This window comes from Mandrillus leucophaeus, unplaced genomic scaffold (assembly GCF_000951045.1).
Source record: "Mandrillus leucophaeus isolate KB7577 unplaced genomic scaffold, Mleu.le_1.0 Scaffold42, whole genome shotgun sequence".
Taxonomy (NCBI): Eukaryota; Metazoa; Chordata; class Mammalia; order Primates; family Cercopithecidae; genus Mandrillus; species Mandrillus leucophaeus.
The window spans coordinates 4,055,612-4,071,809 of record NW_012104476.1 but is presented as its reverse complement, the minus strand read 5'-3'; positions in this window follow the sequence as shown (position 1 = coordinate 4,071,809).

Here is a 16,198-nt window from a genome sequence, read left to right as displayed (position 1 = left end):
TCTTGCTCTGTCGCCCAGGCTGTTGTGCAGTGGTGCGAACTTGGCTCACTGCAAACTCCGCCTCCCGGGTTCACGCCATTCTCCTGCCTCAGCCTCCTGAATAGCTGGGACTACAGGTGCCCGCCACCATGCCCAGCTAATTTTTTGTATTTTTAGTGGAGATGTGGTTTCACTGTGTCAGCCAGGATGGTCTCAATCTCCTGACCTCGTGATCCGCTCTCCTCGGTATTCCAGAGTGCTGGGATTACAACTGTGAGTCATCACACTTGGCCTAAATTTTTTTGTAGAGATGGAATCCCTATATGTTTCCCAGGGTGGTCCCCAACCCCTGGCCTCAAGTGATTCTCTAGCCTCAGCCTCCCAAAGTGTTGGGGTTACAAACATGAGCCACTGCACCCGGCCCTAATGTGGAATTTTATGTAGCTCTTACACACAGGCTGCTATGTAGCTGATAAGGATAAATGCTTTCAGTGTAGTGCTTGATTATTTGCTTTTTTTTTTTTTTTTTTGAGACAGTCTTGCTCTGTGACCAGGCTAGAGTGCAGTGGCGTAATCTTGGCCACTGCAACCTCTGCCTCCTGGGTTCAAGCAATTTGCCTGCCTCAGCCTTCTGAGTAGCTGGGACTGACTATAGGCATGTGCCACCACGCCCAGCTAATTACTGCTGTCTTGTATTTTAATTTTCTCTGCTTATTAGATGTTTGAAGTGATGCCAGGCATGGTGGCTCACGCCTGTAATCCCAGCACTTTGGGAGGCCAAAGTGGGAGGATCGCTTGAGGCTAGGAGTTGGAGACCAGCCAGGGCAAAATAGCAAGACTGCATCTCTACAAAAAAAAAAAAAAGATGCTTGAAGTGAATGTATACTCATCTTCTAGTTGTTTCTTTCTGTAAGGATGTCTGACCCAGCTAATTTGTAAACAGGAATTCTGCATTCGTTTATCTCTACATTCTCAACACCAGTTGGGCACACAAGTGTTTAATGAGTACTTAACTGATTTTATAGGAATAATTCATTGATTTCTTTGAATTTTGTTGCTGATTTTCAATGAAAAAAATGTTATCAGTACTTACTCATTGTGATGTCTACATATAGAACTAAGATTCTGTTTACTTATGTGAGTCTTTGGCTAGAGACATAGAATTTCTATCTTGACTGTGAGTTTAATTTCTGGCACTTGTGGTTTTATTGGCTGCAGAGCAAACATCTCTAGCAGAGATGTCCCTCAAATGTAGGAAATACCTGTGTAAACCTAACACCTGTGACTGAGATAGAAATGGTACCAAGCGAGTGGCTTCTTAGCCCATCAGTAAAGGTATCACACCGTAGGCCGGGTGCAGTGACTCATACCTGTAATCCCAACACTTTGAGAGGCTGAGGTGGGCAGATCACTTAAGGCTAGGAGTCTGAGACCAGCCTGGATCAAGATGGTGAAACTCTGTCTCTACTAAAATACAAAAAACTTAGGCATGGTGGTGTGCACCTGTGATCTCAGCTATTCAGGAATCTTTGGCACAAGAATTTCTTGATCCCGGGAGGCGGTGGTTGCAATGAGCCAAGATCGTACTACTGCACTCCATCCTGGTCAACAGAGTGAAACTCTGTCTCAAAAACAAAACAAACAAACAAACAAAAGTGATCACACTAAAACCAAGAGTTTCAGGCTGGTGCAGTGTCTCATGCCTATGATACCAGTGCTATGGGAGGCCGAAGTGGGAGGATTGCTTGAGCCTAGGAGTTCCAGGCTGCAGTGAGCTGTGATCAAGCCACACTGCACTACAGCCTGTGTTGGCAGAGTGATACCCTGTCTCTATAAAAAGAAGTTTCATAGTACAGACCAAACATCTTGAAAGTCTTATTAAATGCACACTTCTATCATAAAGCACTGTAGAAACATCGTGTGTTACTTCACATGGCTGAAGTGAGTTTAAATAATCTGGACTATTGTTACAATATGTAAACATGTGAAATTACAGTTATCCCACTTAATACTATTTAACTTATGCTTATCTGTTTGATGTTTGGATAAAGGTCCTAAAATGCTTTAGGAAAACATTATACTTTTATGATGCTGTTTTCAAGTTTCCTGTGAAATTCCTGTTTTTAGTGAAGTTACTGTCAGTGGGATACAAAGTGTAATTTATAGTAGACCTTTTTTTTTCTTTTTTTGAGACGGAGTCTTGCTCTGTCACCCAGGCTGGAGTGTGGTGGCGTGATCTCTACTTACTGCAACTTCCGCCTCCCCAGTTCAAGTGATTCTTGTGCCTCAGCCAACCCACCATCTTGGGCTCCCGCCACCATGCCCAGCTAATTTTTTTTTGGTGAGGGGGTGTGGTGAGACTGAGTTTCACTCTTTTTGCCCAGGCTGGAGTGCAATGGTGTGATCTTGGCTTACATCCTCTGCCTCCTGGGTTCAAGTGATTCTCTGGCCTCAGCTTCCCAAGTAGCTGGTGTTAACAGGCACGCGCCACCATGCCGAGCTAGAGACGGGGTTTCACCATGTTGGCCGGGCTGGTCTCGAATTTCTGACCTCGGGTAATCCACCTGTCTCGGCCTCCCAAAGTGCTGGGATTACAGGTGTGAGCCACCGAGCCTGGCCCTAGTGGAACATTTTGTTTCTGGTAGCATAGCTCTCTTGGCAATGGACACTAAGATGACCAAAAACCATGATTATGATCAATTAATTAAATGTGGTTAAAAGTCAGAAGTTAGAGTAAGTATGTGTTCATGAATGCGTAAAATATTGCACACTGAGAGAGTATTAAGCTTTTTATTTTCCCCTGGTAACAGTGAGGAGATTGCTGAAATCTCTGAAGCAGGAATGTAGCAAGAATTTTGAGGGCTCTAAATTCTCTGCTGTTTGACACTAAGGAATGGTTTGGCAGCATCCTCTATGCTAGGCACAGAACAACTCAGGAGGAATTGTACAAAGACCTTCTGAACCACATTTGAAGCTAGTCTATTCAGTTCCCATTCAAAATAAATACACAACTGTAATTGAATTTATGGTGATTTGGTCTGTATTCTAAAATTAAAAATCACTTTTGGGGGATTTTCACATAGGGGTATATTTATAATTTTCTGTGTGCTTTGCAGTTAAAAATACATAATGAAAGTGTTTTATTTTTGTAGTTCCTCTGTTAGAATTTTCTAATTTTAAGCACTTTCATATTTCCTTTAGAAGGTACTTTGGAGCACATAAAAGAAAATGCCTTTAGAAATTGAACATAGAAAATGTTTATTAATCAAAGAAAATGTTTTCTTATTGTGCTATAATTTTTTTCAGTGGAATATATCATTTACTTGTTCCACATCTTGTTGCAGAAAGGATTTGTAATGACTTACAAAGATACATGCGACATGCTGTTGGTAACATACAGAGATAAGTGGGTGAGGAATTCAGGACTGAGGGGAAATTAAGATGGAAACAGGAATGAACTGTGTACACAGAGCACTTGGACTGAAGTCTTACGTGTTAGAAGGCCACACATTTGGCTTTGCTTTTGAGTAGCCAGTTCAGAGAGAAATATAATCAGTTACATGGGTCAGTGACCATAAGACAAAAGAGATCATTTCTGGTTTGGATTCCCAAAGACTCTTTACAGCATGCGTTTCAAAGGCCTAGTTGTCGAGTTTTACTTTATGTGTTAGTAAAACTCCTTATTGGCTTTTTGTGTAAGACGGTGATACAACATCAAAACATTCCATAAAAACATTTCTCTTGCTTGCAAAATAATGTGATCCGAGTACTTAGATCTCTAGACTGATTTAAGGATCTGTTTTAGATTATCTAGATAAGTAGGTAAATTGCACATTCTTCAGCTACCTTCCATACTTTCTCAGTGGATGTTTTGTAATGAATTTATCAGCAGTGGGGTTTGAGTTTGTGCTTCCTGACAAGTTCCTTGAGTGCATCTGTTTTCTGTTGTTGGTGAATCATGGAGCCATATGTTTTAACAGGCATGCTTTATCATGGGGGTATCACAATGGAACAGTCTGACACGTGCACATATTTGTTTGTTTTTTGGAAGAAAATCACTTTATTCTGATTAACTCAACAAAGAATAAAATCATAACAGCTAGTTTAAGGGTGCCACACAAACATCTACCCAGCCATCTTAATGAAATTCTGCACAGTAAGAACACCCTTTTCCATTGCAGTCCTGAAGCAGGGAAGCTATGAGAGAGGAGAGGTTTACCTGACGATTATACTTTATACCTTCACTATCAATTGTATTTGTGCGCTAAATAACGTGGTTATGAGAGCTGATTTTCCATTTCTCCAATTCAGACTTTCTGATTAGACCAATCTGTTTGCAAGTCTGCACTGTTTCAGCACCTTATTGAAACCCTCACAGAGTTTCCTGTCACCTTGGTTCTGGGCACACTCCAAAAACTGTTTTATGTCATAGGAGCAAGACCGCTGCTGCCATGCCAGCTAGGTTCCCTGAGGCTCGTGGTAGGTGATATCAGGCCTTGAGGCTCACCATGACTTCCTCCACCAAAGCCTCAGTGGTGGCATGACCCAGTGTGTGTCCGACAGGGGCACATATTTGAATGAAAGCCATTTCACCTCCATACAGAGATGGGCTGAGGGAATACCAAACAGACTGAAGATTCATTTCTGGAAGTAGGTTTTGCGATGCGAGCGCCAGCACAGAGAGCATTGGCTTGAAAGCCCAGGCATATGATTTATTTTTAAAATGGGAGCAGATCCACTCATCTTAGATGAAATATCCAGTAAGTTGTGTTGTCTGTATTTTGCTCCAGCTGAAGAGTTGCACTTTCAAGTAATAATAGTTCAGATTTATCAAATGCTAACAGGAGCCAGGCATTGTGCTAATGGAGAGAGACCATCCTTATTCACTCCTACTCAGTAAACTGGGTGAAACTGCCTTTGCCTAAATATAGTTATGTAATGCTATCTTTCCTTAATTGTATATCTGTAAAGCTTTTGACATTGTTTTCTAAATATGTTCCTCAAAAAGGAGTTGGGCTGGTGACCAAAGCTTTGAATAGAATATTGTAAGAAAGCAAATACAAAGTGTAAAAACAAAAAACACCTGGCAAGGTGTTGTTCACCTGTAGTCCCAGCTACTTGGGAGGCTGAGGCAGGAGGATTGCTGGAGGTCAGGTGTTAGAGGCTGCAGTGCACTATAATTGTATCTGTAAATAGCCACTACACTCTAGCCTCAGCAACAAAGCAAGACTCTATCTCTAAAAACAAACAAACAAAACCATAGACTAACGAAATAGAATGTCTAAAACTTATCATGACTGGTGTCTCACGAGATAATATGCTTGGGTCCTGTTTAGCAAGTTGGATTATACTTTTATTTGTGTAAATTTATTGGCCATTGCAGTTGGGGTTGTATTGAGAATGTAGATTTTGTCTAGTGAGAGTGTAGATTTTATTTGTAATGAGTGCATGTGGATTTTGTTTGTCTAGGGTTTTAAATGTTGTATAGTCGGCCGGGCGCGGTGGCTCATGCCTGTAATCCCAGCACTTTGGGAGGCCGAGGTGGGTGGATCGTGAGGTCAGGAGATCGACACCATCTTGGCTAACACGGTGAAACCCCATCTCTACTAAAAATACAAAAAATTAGCCGGGCGTGGTGGCGGGCACCTGTAGTCCCAGCTACTCGGGAGGCTGAGGCAGGAGAATGGCGTGAACCCGGGAGGCGGAGTTTGCAGTGAGCAGAGATCACGCCGCTGCACTCCGGCCTGGGCGACAGAGCGAGATTCTGTCTCAAAAAATAAAAAATAAATAAAAATAAATAAATGTTGTATAGTCATGAATGGACACTTTTTAATACCATGTATGAGAAATTCAATGGCAAAGTGCCTTCATACCCATATGCTAACTGCTGATGCTTTTATAAAACATTGTTAAGGTGTTACTTGCCCCAGGAAATACAGTGTTTTATGACAGAGACAGTACTGAAATTCAGTATTTAAGTTCTTTAAATATCAGCTATATTGAGTAGACACTGCTTTCTCCCAAGAGCCTATTTTTGGCTTGTGACATATTAGGGAACAAATTGCAGACACAGTTTTTTCATTACCTGTAAGAGCACTTATAGGATGTAAGCTATTTCCTTAAAGAGGAATTTTTGCCTTTTCAATACTTCCATCTAGTAACTCAGTGCATTAAAAGATACATATTTTTCTAGTGCTATAAAAACATTGGTACATTTAAATATACACACATATAATGGTGCTTGAGAAATAAGTTGAGATTATTTTAAGGTTAAGGTTCTTAGATTCTGACAGAAAAACTGGTCAGCCAGTTGGACTACAGGTCCAACCAGTTCAGCCCCAAACATAAGCAATAGTGATTATGATAGTGATTCTGCCATTTAGGTCAGTGAAATGCAAAGATTTCAGTTTCATTCTTAGGCAAATGCTTTACGTGTGTTTGGAGAAGAATCTGAGTACTAGAAAATACTTTTCTTCTGTGTTTGTTCTGCTGTTAAATATACGGTTTGAATTCTTAATTTTAGAAATTACACTTTTCAGATCTAGAATTTCAGTTTGACACTTAACAAATTCCAGTTTGCAGTTGAAATTCTTAATCTTTTTATAAGTTTTCCCTCTTTTCTTTTTCTTATTTTTTGAGACGGAGTCTCTCACATTGTTGCTTAAGCGGGAGTGCAGTGGTGTGATCTTGGTTCACTGCAGCCTCTACCTCCCAGGTTCAAGCAGTTCTTCTGCCTCAGCCTCCTGAGTAGCTGAAATTACAGACGTGTGCCACCACACCTGGCTAATTTTTGTATTTTTTAGTAGAGGCGGGATTTCACCATATTGGCCAGGCTGGTCTCAAACTCCTGACCTCAGGTGATCCACCCACCTCAGCCTCCCAAAGTGTTGGAATTACAGGTGTGAGCCACCGCGCCCGGCCTTCCCTCTTTTTTTCTGTTTTTAAAAACATACCATTAAATAAGTCTTTCTGGTAAAATCAAGTATAAATCATCTGAGCATCTATTTCTATTATCTGCTTTTTCTGTTGGTTTTTAGTTTTCTGAATGTGTGGCATTGTGAATACAGTAAGGGTCTGGATGATGCTGTTTTTCAGAGAAGAAATCACTGTTCCTTTTGCTAGGCAGGTAGAGTGGGGCTGATCACCTAATACTGCTAGAGACTGAGCTGAGGGTTGAGATTGTGTTGCAGGTTGGATAAGGCTGCATTTCACTCTGATTTGCCCTTATTCCTAGCGGGTACCCACCTAAGCCTTTCAGTTGATAGTCTGGTGAGTTTATAGGAGTCCCTCCCCAACAGTGGTTTTATACTGTCATACTTGTCTTTTGAGAACAGTGAGATTGCTGAAAATTTCACTCTTGATTTTCAGAGGCTTTCAGTTTTGTTTTGAAACCTTCCCTTTGTGGCTGTAGAATTTGGATTATATCTTCAGGGGAAAACCAGCCTCCTCCCCAGACCTTTGACTCCTATTTCACTGGGCTCTTGAACCCCAGAAGTCATAATCTTAGGCTGGGCGCATTGACTTACATCTGTAATCCCAGCACTTTGGGAGGCCAAGGTGGGAGGCTCACCTGAGCCCAGGAGTTCAAGACCAGCCTGGGCAACAAAGACCTCATCTATATAAACAAAAATAAAAAAAAAAACTAGCCAGGTGTGGTGGCTTGAACTAATGGTACCAGCTACTCAGGAGGCTGAGGCTCAAGATTGCTTGAACCCAGGCATTCGAGGCTGCAGTGAGCCATGATTGTGCCACTGCATTCCAGCCTGGGTGACAGGGAGACTCTGTCCCAATTTTAAAAAGTCTTGGCTGGGCGTGGTGGCTCATGCCTGTAATCCCAGTACTTTGGGAGTCCGAGGTGGACGGGTCACAACAAGGTCAGGAGTTCGAGCCCAGCCTGGCTAACATAGTGAAACCCTGTCTCTACTAAAAATACAAAAATTAGCTGGGTGTGGTGGTGGGCACCTGTAATCCCAGCTACTGGGAGGCTGAGGCAGGAGAATCACTTGAAACTCGAAGGTAGAGGGTGCAGTGAGCCGAGATCACACCACTGCACTCCAGCCTGGGGAACAAGAGTGAAACTCCGTCTCAAAAAAAAAAAAAAAAAAAAAGTCTTGATTTTTGTCTCTTCCAAAAGCTCTCTCATGGTTCCTCATATTCAGAAAAGGGAGTCTCCCACTGGGAATGAAGTCATGAGAATAAATGGACATTTTTGTAATTGTGGTGTTTTCTTTATCTCAAAGGTAGTTCCTAGCAGTATCACCTGGAAACTTGTTAAATTCAAATTCTCAGGCCCTATCCCAAGCCAGCTGAATCAGAAACTCTGGGGTAGGACCCAGTACTCTGTGTTTTAACTAGTCTTCCAAGTGATTTTAATGTGCGTTGAAGTCTGAGAACCACTGCTTGTCAGGTTAGTTGTTTGCTGTTTAATTTTTTTTTTTTTTTTTTTTGGAGATGGAGTCTCGCTTTGTCGCCCAGGCTGGAGTGTAGTGGCACAATCTCGGCTCACTGCAAGCTCCGCCTTCTGGGTTCACACCATTCTCCTGCCTCAGCCTTCTGAGTAGCTGGGACTACAGGCGCCTGCCAACACGCCCAGCTAATTTTTTGTATGTTTTTTAGCAGAGACGGCATTTCACCGTGTTAGCCAGGATGGTCTCGATCTCCTGACCTCGTGATCTGCCCGCCTCGACCTCTGAAAGTGCTGGGATTACAGGCGTGAGCCACCGTGCCCGGCCTGCTGTTTAATTTTTTACTCCCACCTTTACTGAGCCCTGGAGAGTGTGTAAGGGGCAAAAGTGAGAGAACACTGTCTCTGCATGTGCTTTGCCAGTCTTCTGGTGAATCGTTTGAGAAGCTTAGAAAACATCTGTTGAGCACCTGCTCAGTCCCTGGCACTCTGCTAAGTGGCTAAGAGCATGGGGTGGACATGTAAGCAAGTAATTGTAATAGGACATGAGTATTATAATGGCTGTATTTATAAAAAGCTACAGGAACTGGAGAGAGAATTATCCTGTCAGTGGGGAAGATGGAGTCAGATGTCCCTTGATCCTTGAACAAGGTAGGATTTGAAGGTGAACAGACACAAGGGTATTCTAAGTGAGTTCATAAATAGGATGACCATGTAACTTACTATCCACAGGAGGTCACTTTTGAGAATCAAAGCGGGTGCTTTTAGGCCAGGACTGTTGCTTGCTAACTGGGGTGTATGACTGCCCTATTTGTAAAGAACAAGTGATGCTGTGAACCCAGAGTTTGATGTCAATTTGTGGAAAACTCATTTCTTCTAATTATTTGTAGAGTTTATAACAATTCTTATTGGATGGTATATTTTTTTCCCCAGGGCTACTGTAAAATATAACAGGCATACTTTAGAGATATTACGGGTTTGGTTCCACACCACTGTAATAAAGTGATTCACACAAATTTTGGGGTTACCCAGTGGATAGAAAGTTGTATTTTGGGCCAGGCTCCTTCTGCATCTCTGTGTTCTAGTTGGGGTGGGGTAATTTTCCTTTCAGTTTGAAGAGCTCTCCCTGGTATTTCTTCCAGTGGATGTCTTTGCATAACAATTTTTTTTTTCCTCCTCTGAAAATGTCTGTTTTTTGCCATCTTTTTTTTTTGTTTTTTTTTTTTTGAGACGGAGTATTGCTCTGTTGCCCAGACTGGAGTGCAGTGGTACAATCTTGGCTCACTGCAACATCTGCCTCCTGGGTTCAAGCGATTCTCCTGCCTCAGCCTCCTGCGTAGCTGGGACTACAGGCGCCCACCAACACCCCTGGCTAATTTTTTGTATTTTTAGTAGAGACAGGGTTTCACTATGTTAGCCAGGACAGTCTCAATCTCCTGACCTCATGATTTGCCCACCTCAGCCTCCCAAAGTGCTGGGATTACAGGTGTGAGCCACTGTGCCAGGCCTTTGCCATCAGTTTTTAAAGGAAATAGTCACTGAGCACTGGATGCTAGGTGGGCAGGTTTTATCTTTCAGCCTTTTTTTTTTTTTTTTTTTTTTAAAAGCCATTCATACTTTAGAATCTTTCAGCATTGTCAGATTATCTTCTGGCTTCTATTATTTCTGTTGAGAATTTAGCTCGGGCGTGGGGGCTCACACCTGTAATCCCAGCACTTTGGAAGGCCACAGTGGGCAGATCACATGAGCCTAAGAGTTGGAGAGCAGCCTGGCCAATAGGGCGAGGCCCTGTGGCAACATGTGGTAGCTCTTTTCCAGTACATTGGCCTGTCCAGCTCAGTTAGATGTCATTGACATATGTGTCTTATACTTTAGATACAAGAGACTTCTTAAAAGCTTAGAGCATAGCATGAATATTTGATTGCGCGTATCTAACAAATCTGAATAAATGCATTTCAGGTCTAGGCATTGCGTTTTGTATTTCTCTAAAGCAGTGTGCGTGCGTGTGTGTATATCACTTTACCCAGCCACAGCAAGTGATTACGGATGAAATGGCTGCAGCAAAACTAAAACTATGATATGCCTTTGAGAAAAAAATTCTGAGCTGAGTGCATTGGCTCATGCCTGTAATAGCAGCACTTTGGGTGGCCAAGATGGGAGGATTGCTTGAGGCCAGAAATTCGAGACCAGCCTGGGAAATATAGTGAGATCCTGTCTCTGTTGCCCGGGTGCAGTGGCTCACACCTATAATCCCAGCACTTTGGGAGGCCAAGGCGGGTGGATCACGAGGTCAGGATATCGATCCCATCCTGGCTAACATGGTAACTGTGTCTACTAAAAATACAAAAAATTAACTGGGCATGGTGGCAGGTGCGTGTAGTCCCAGCTACTCTGGAGGCTGAGACAGGAGAATGGTGTGAACCCAGCAGGTGGAGATTGCATCACTGCACTCTAGCCTGGGCGACAGTGAGACTCCGTCCCCCCCAAAAAAAAAATTTAGCCAGGGACGGTGGTGCATACCTGTAGTCCCAGCTACTTGGGAAGCTAAAGTGGAGAGGATCACTTGAGCCCAGGCAGTCATGGCTACAGTGAGCTGTGATCATGCCGCTGCACTCTAGCCTGGGTTATACAGCAAGACCGTATGTCAAATAAAAGAAAAGAAGAAAAAAAACATAAAGAAAAGAAATGCCTTTAACAGAGACCACCTCATGTATTGCAGGTTGCTGTTACTTTAGGTGGAGTTAGGAGAAATAATTTTTGGTCAGTAACTTAGTGAATAAATGGACCATTTGTGCTGCTTCCCTGGGTGAGAGCATAGAGAAATGGTACAAAGTAGGCTACAGTAGCCAGATTATCTTGTATGTAATTTTGAGCTGTTAGTCCAGAGAATGGCATGCTCAGATTAGAGTTACAATTTTGCTTAACCAAGGAGGGCTTGATCTAGTACAATAGAAGACTGTTGTCTGGAACTCATTCCTTAAGAATGCTGCCCTGCTTGCTCTGCTCATTCCAGCAGCAATCAGCTCTACATTATGTTCCAGGGAGTTGATTATCATTTGGAATTATTTGTCCAGGCTAACGTTTGGACAAATATTGTTTTGTTATATTTAACATTAAAACTCTGACATTGACATTCACATTCATTTTGGAAGCATATTTAATCATATGAAAGTTGGTGAACCTTGGATTACAGATTGGAAATACTAATAAGCCTTTTATTAGAATGATGGTGTCTTCATACCATGAAGGTGAGGACTGAAAGATATATAAGAAGAGTATCTGTAAATCGAAAGAAAATAGTAATGATATGAAAAATGAGCAAAATCAGTTAAAGAAAATATGCAAGTGCTAATAAATATCTGTAAAGGTGGCTAACCTTGGGGAAATGCACGTTAAATGATTTTTTTTGTTTGCCTGTCAGAGTGACAAAAAATTGAAGTTCAGTAATGCTATGCTTATGAGGTTATGGGAGACCAGATTCTCTCATACACTGTAGGTGGAAATGTAAATAGTATATTTTGTCAGACCAGTTTGGTATATGTCAGAATTTTAAAGGCACATACCTTTGGCATTCCGTTTCTGTTTCTAGCACACTGTTCACATTTTGTGGTCTGTTCAAGGTCATGGTCTGCTCATAACCTTTTCCTGCTTGTCTTTCACAGATTTACAAATTTTGTTAGTACTATTTCTGAATGTAATAAATTACTTCATTGTCCTGTTTACTTCAGATTTTTTTTCTAGTCTCTTATTTGCTTTTATGTTTTGGCTACAGATAGCCTATTAAAAACTAGCCAGATGTTTCAGTTTATGTGTTTTAAGTTTTGTTTCCTTTTTGACTTTTCCTGCAGTTTGTAACCTTAGATCCTCACCTCTTTAGGACTTTCATGAATACTTAATTTCAGTTCTTTCCATTTTCTGTTTGTCTCTAAAAACTGTAACTTTTTAAAGATACCTGTAATTAATGTACGGGTTATCAGATTGCTGACCAGTTATTGCAACACTATTTATTGAAAATTTCTCCTTCCCCTCCTTCTTCTAACATTAAATTACCTTATATATTATATTAGATTCATTTTTGAGTCAGTGTATACTGTAATGGTTTGTTTGACAGGTCTGTGAGTTCACAGTCTTCTAACTAGTTTGCAAATAAATTCAGAAAATTAATTTAGAAAATCAAAAAATAATTGAGTCTGTTTATTTTTGCTGACAGAATCATTTTGTTGAGTTCCAAAAAGTCTTGTGGGATTTTTATGGCCATTTGTAGTAAACTTACACATTTCGGAATGTTTGACATGGTTATAACATTTATTTTCACACATTGTGTTAAGTATATTTCTGTATTTTTATGTGGATTATATTTTCTCATTAAAATGTTTTCTACAAGTCTTTACATATTGATGCTATTATGACTGAGATCTTTTTTATACTTTCTAACTTGTTATTGTCTGTTACAAGAGTTCCACAGATTTCATGTACCTGTTTAGCTTATTTCACATAAATATGAATTCTTTTTGAAAGTTAGCCATTTTAAAGTTCATTTCTCAGCATTAATAGTGTTTTATTTTCTTCCTTTAGGCCTTCCAAATATATAGTCATACTCTCATATTACACAGTAAGCTCCACAATGACTGAAACGGTTTATTTTTACTTAACATTTGTATCCCAAGTGCCTGTCGTACAGTAATCAATCAGTATATAAATATTTGAATGAATGCAGAGGAAACACTATAGGAATATGTACCATATACAGTAACTGTCTCTGGATGATGACTAAAACATTTTTTTCTGCTTGTCTATATATATCAGGTTTTGTAAATAGTGAATATTCTTTTCTAACTGGAAAAAAAGTTAAGGGAAAACAATCACCCATAAGTTTTATTTCTTAACTGAGGTCAAAGGATAGCTTATTGTTTTGCTAGAATTGATTGGATGTTTCCTGTAAGTCCCAGATGAGTTGCCTGGAGGAGAGGAGTGACTTCTGAGGGCATGACATTGAACCCAGGAATAGGAAGCGGACCCTCAAGAAGGATAGCGGGAAACTACTCACATCTGCAAAGTGTTTTTGTTTTGCTTTTCTGAGATGAAACTGGCTTGCATCCAGAGCCTTAAGAAAGAGTACTAATAGTTCTGGGAGCTTTGTAAGTAAGCTTTGTACGTCTCTGTCCTTTTTAGGGTACCTGGACCCAGAATAAATCCTAGCTCTGGGGCATGATTTGTAGAATCCTAACTGTCCTAGCAGCAGAGATCATTTTTACTCTGTCTTGTCTGACATCAGTGGGACCAATTGAATTGTGCATTCTTTATGTCCAGGTTGCTCAATCAAGCTCCTCTTTATTGGAATGCAGTGCTCCCACAGGAGCTGCGTGTGGCCCCTCAGAGCTCCCTCTGGAAGCAGTGCTGGTGGTGGTTACCTGTCTAGGGACAGGTCTGTCTACCCAGGAGAGGAAGAGTTGAGTTTCACGCAGTTGATCCTCCATGTTTCTTCCTGTGTTTACAGGATATGCCGTCTGTAACTCTGACGTCCAGTCTGGGTGTGCCAACTCTCCTGCCTTCTACCATAACACACTGTCACCACCACTACATAGCCTTTCAAATGATGGCACTCTCTTTTGGTGGTACTCTTGCTCTCTTTTTATACTTAGAAGCAGCAGAATGAGTGGTGTGTTTAACTGATACACATTGGTCCTGTGATAGTTGTTTATTTTTATTAAAAAACATTCATGTGTGAATTTTAACAAAACTTTAAAATTTGGAACAATTAATGACTTCAAATCCATACGAAGCTGTGAAGATAGTACAGACAGGTCCTGTGTACTCTTCTAGTTTGCTTAATCTTACATAACTGTAATACGATGTCAAAACCAGGAAATTCATATTTGTGCAACATAGGTGTATAGTGTCATGCACATTTTATCTCATACGTAGATTCCTGTAGCCACCGCCATAGTCAAGATACAGAACTATTCTATTACCCCAAAGACTTCCCTCCTGCCTTTTTAGTCACATCCTGTGTCAGCAGTCCCCAGGGCTGCCCCCAGGTTTCGTAATTCGCTTGGGGCTCTCACAGGTCATACTTATTCCTTGCTATGGTTTGTTGCAGTGAGGGGATACAAAGCAGGATTAATAAAGGGTAGTTGTGCGTTAAGCAGATTCTACAGGACACCAGCACTGTTAAGATTCGAAGAGTCTTCTCCCAGCAGAATTGCCCAGGATGTGCTTGCTTCCCCAGCCGTAAACTCTAGCAACACGTGTGAAGTGTTTTTTATTGTGAAAGCTCAGGTACGCCTCAGAATCCAGGGCTTTTACTGGAGGCTGGTCACATAGTGTATTCGTTCGTTCATTCTCACATTGCTATGAAGAAATACCTGACACTGAGTCATTTATAAAGAAAGGAGGTTTGATTAGCTCACAGTTCTACAGGCTGTACGGGAAGCATTGCAACTTCTGCTTCTAGGGAGGCCTCAGGAAGCTTCCAATCACAGTGGAAAGCAAAGAGGGAGCAAAGTGTCTCCCCTGATGGGAGCAGGAGCAAGAGAGAAGGTGCTACACACTTTTAAACAACCAGATCTTACAAGCACAGAACCACAGGGGATGGTGCGAAACCATTCATGAGTAACTGCCCCATGATCAGATCACCTTTCACGGGCCCCACTTCCAACACTGGGGATTACAATTCAACGTGACATTTGAGTGGGGACACAGATCCAAACCATATCACATAGGCATATGCGACTTTATATCACATAGACTTTATATCACATATCACATAGGCTTTGCGACTGACTCCAGAAGGAAAGCAAGTGTTTACCATAAATCATACAGTTTGCACAAAATATCTAGACAAGCTGGAACAGTGTGGTTCAGTACCATAACCATACAAAACACCCTTATCACTTAGGGCATAGGGCTAGTAAAAGACCTCAGTTTCTAGGAGCTGACCAAGGGCCAGTCTCACCTGCAGGCCCGTCTGAGAATGTGCATCATTTGAGCAAGTCAGGCTTGCTGGGTTAACTGTTTATACCATTTTCCTTCCCCTCCTCTCCCTTGCTTTCACCACTCTTAACCTGGAAAAAGCACTAATTTGTTCTCCATATCTGTAGTTTTGTCATTTGGAAAGGTTGTATGAATCCTAGAGTGTGTGAACTTTTAAGATGGAGTTTTTCAAAAACTCAACATGTTGCCCTTGAGCCTCCAGGTTTTTACATGTGTTAATGGTTTACATGTGTTAATCCCTTGTAAAGTTGATTAGCATGTATAATTTTTTTTTTTTTTTTAAGACAGAGTCTCACTCTGTTGCCCAGACTGGAGTGCAGTGGCACGACCTCAGCTCACCACAACCTCTGCCTCCTAGGTTCAAGTGATTCTCCTGCCTCAGCCTCCTGAGTAACTGGGCCTACAGGCGCATGCCACCACGCCCAGCTAACTTTTGTATTTTTAATAGGACGGAGTTTCACTCTGTTGGCCAGCCTGGTCTCAAACTCTTGACCGTGTGATCTGCCTGCCTCAGCCTCCCCAAGTGCTGGGATTACAGATGTGAGCCACCATGTCCAGCCAGCATGTATAAGTTTAACATAATGGCTAATCACTCATGAGGGGAAGAGATTTTTGAACATTTTTAATTAATAGAGAGACAGGGTCTGCTGTGTTGCCCAGGCTGGTCTTGAATGCTTGACCTCAAGCCATCCTCCCACCTTCGCCTCCTAAAGTGCTGGGGTTATAGGCATGAACCATTGCACCTGGCCCCGGGGAAGGGATTTTTGTATTTATTAAGCATTTAATATGTATCATTGCTTTATAGCCATGTTATTCTATGGT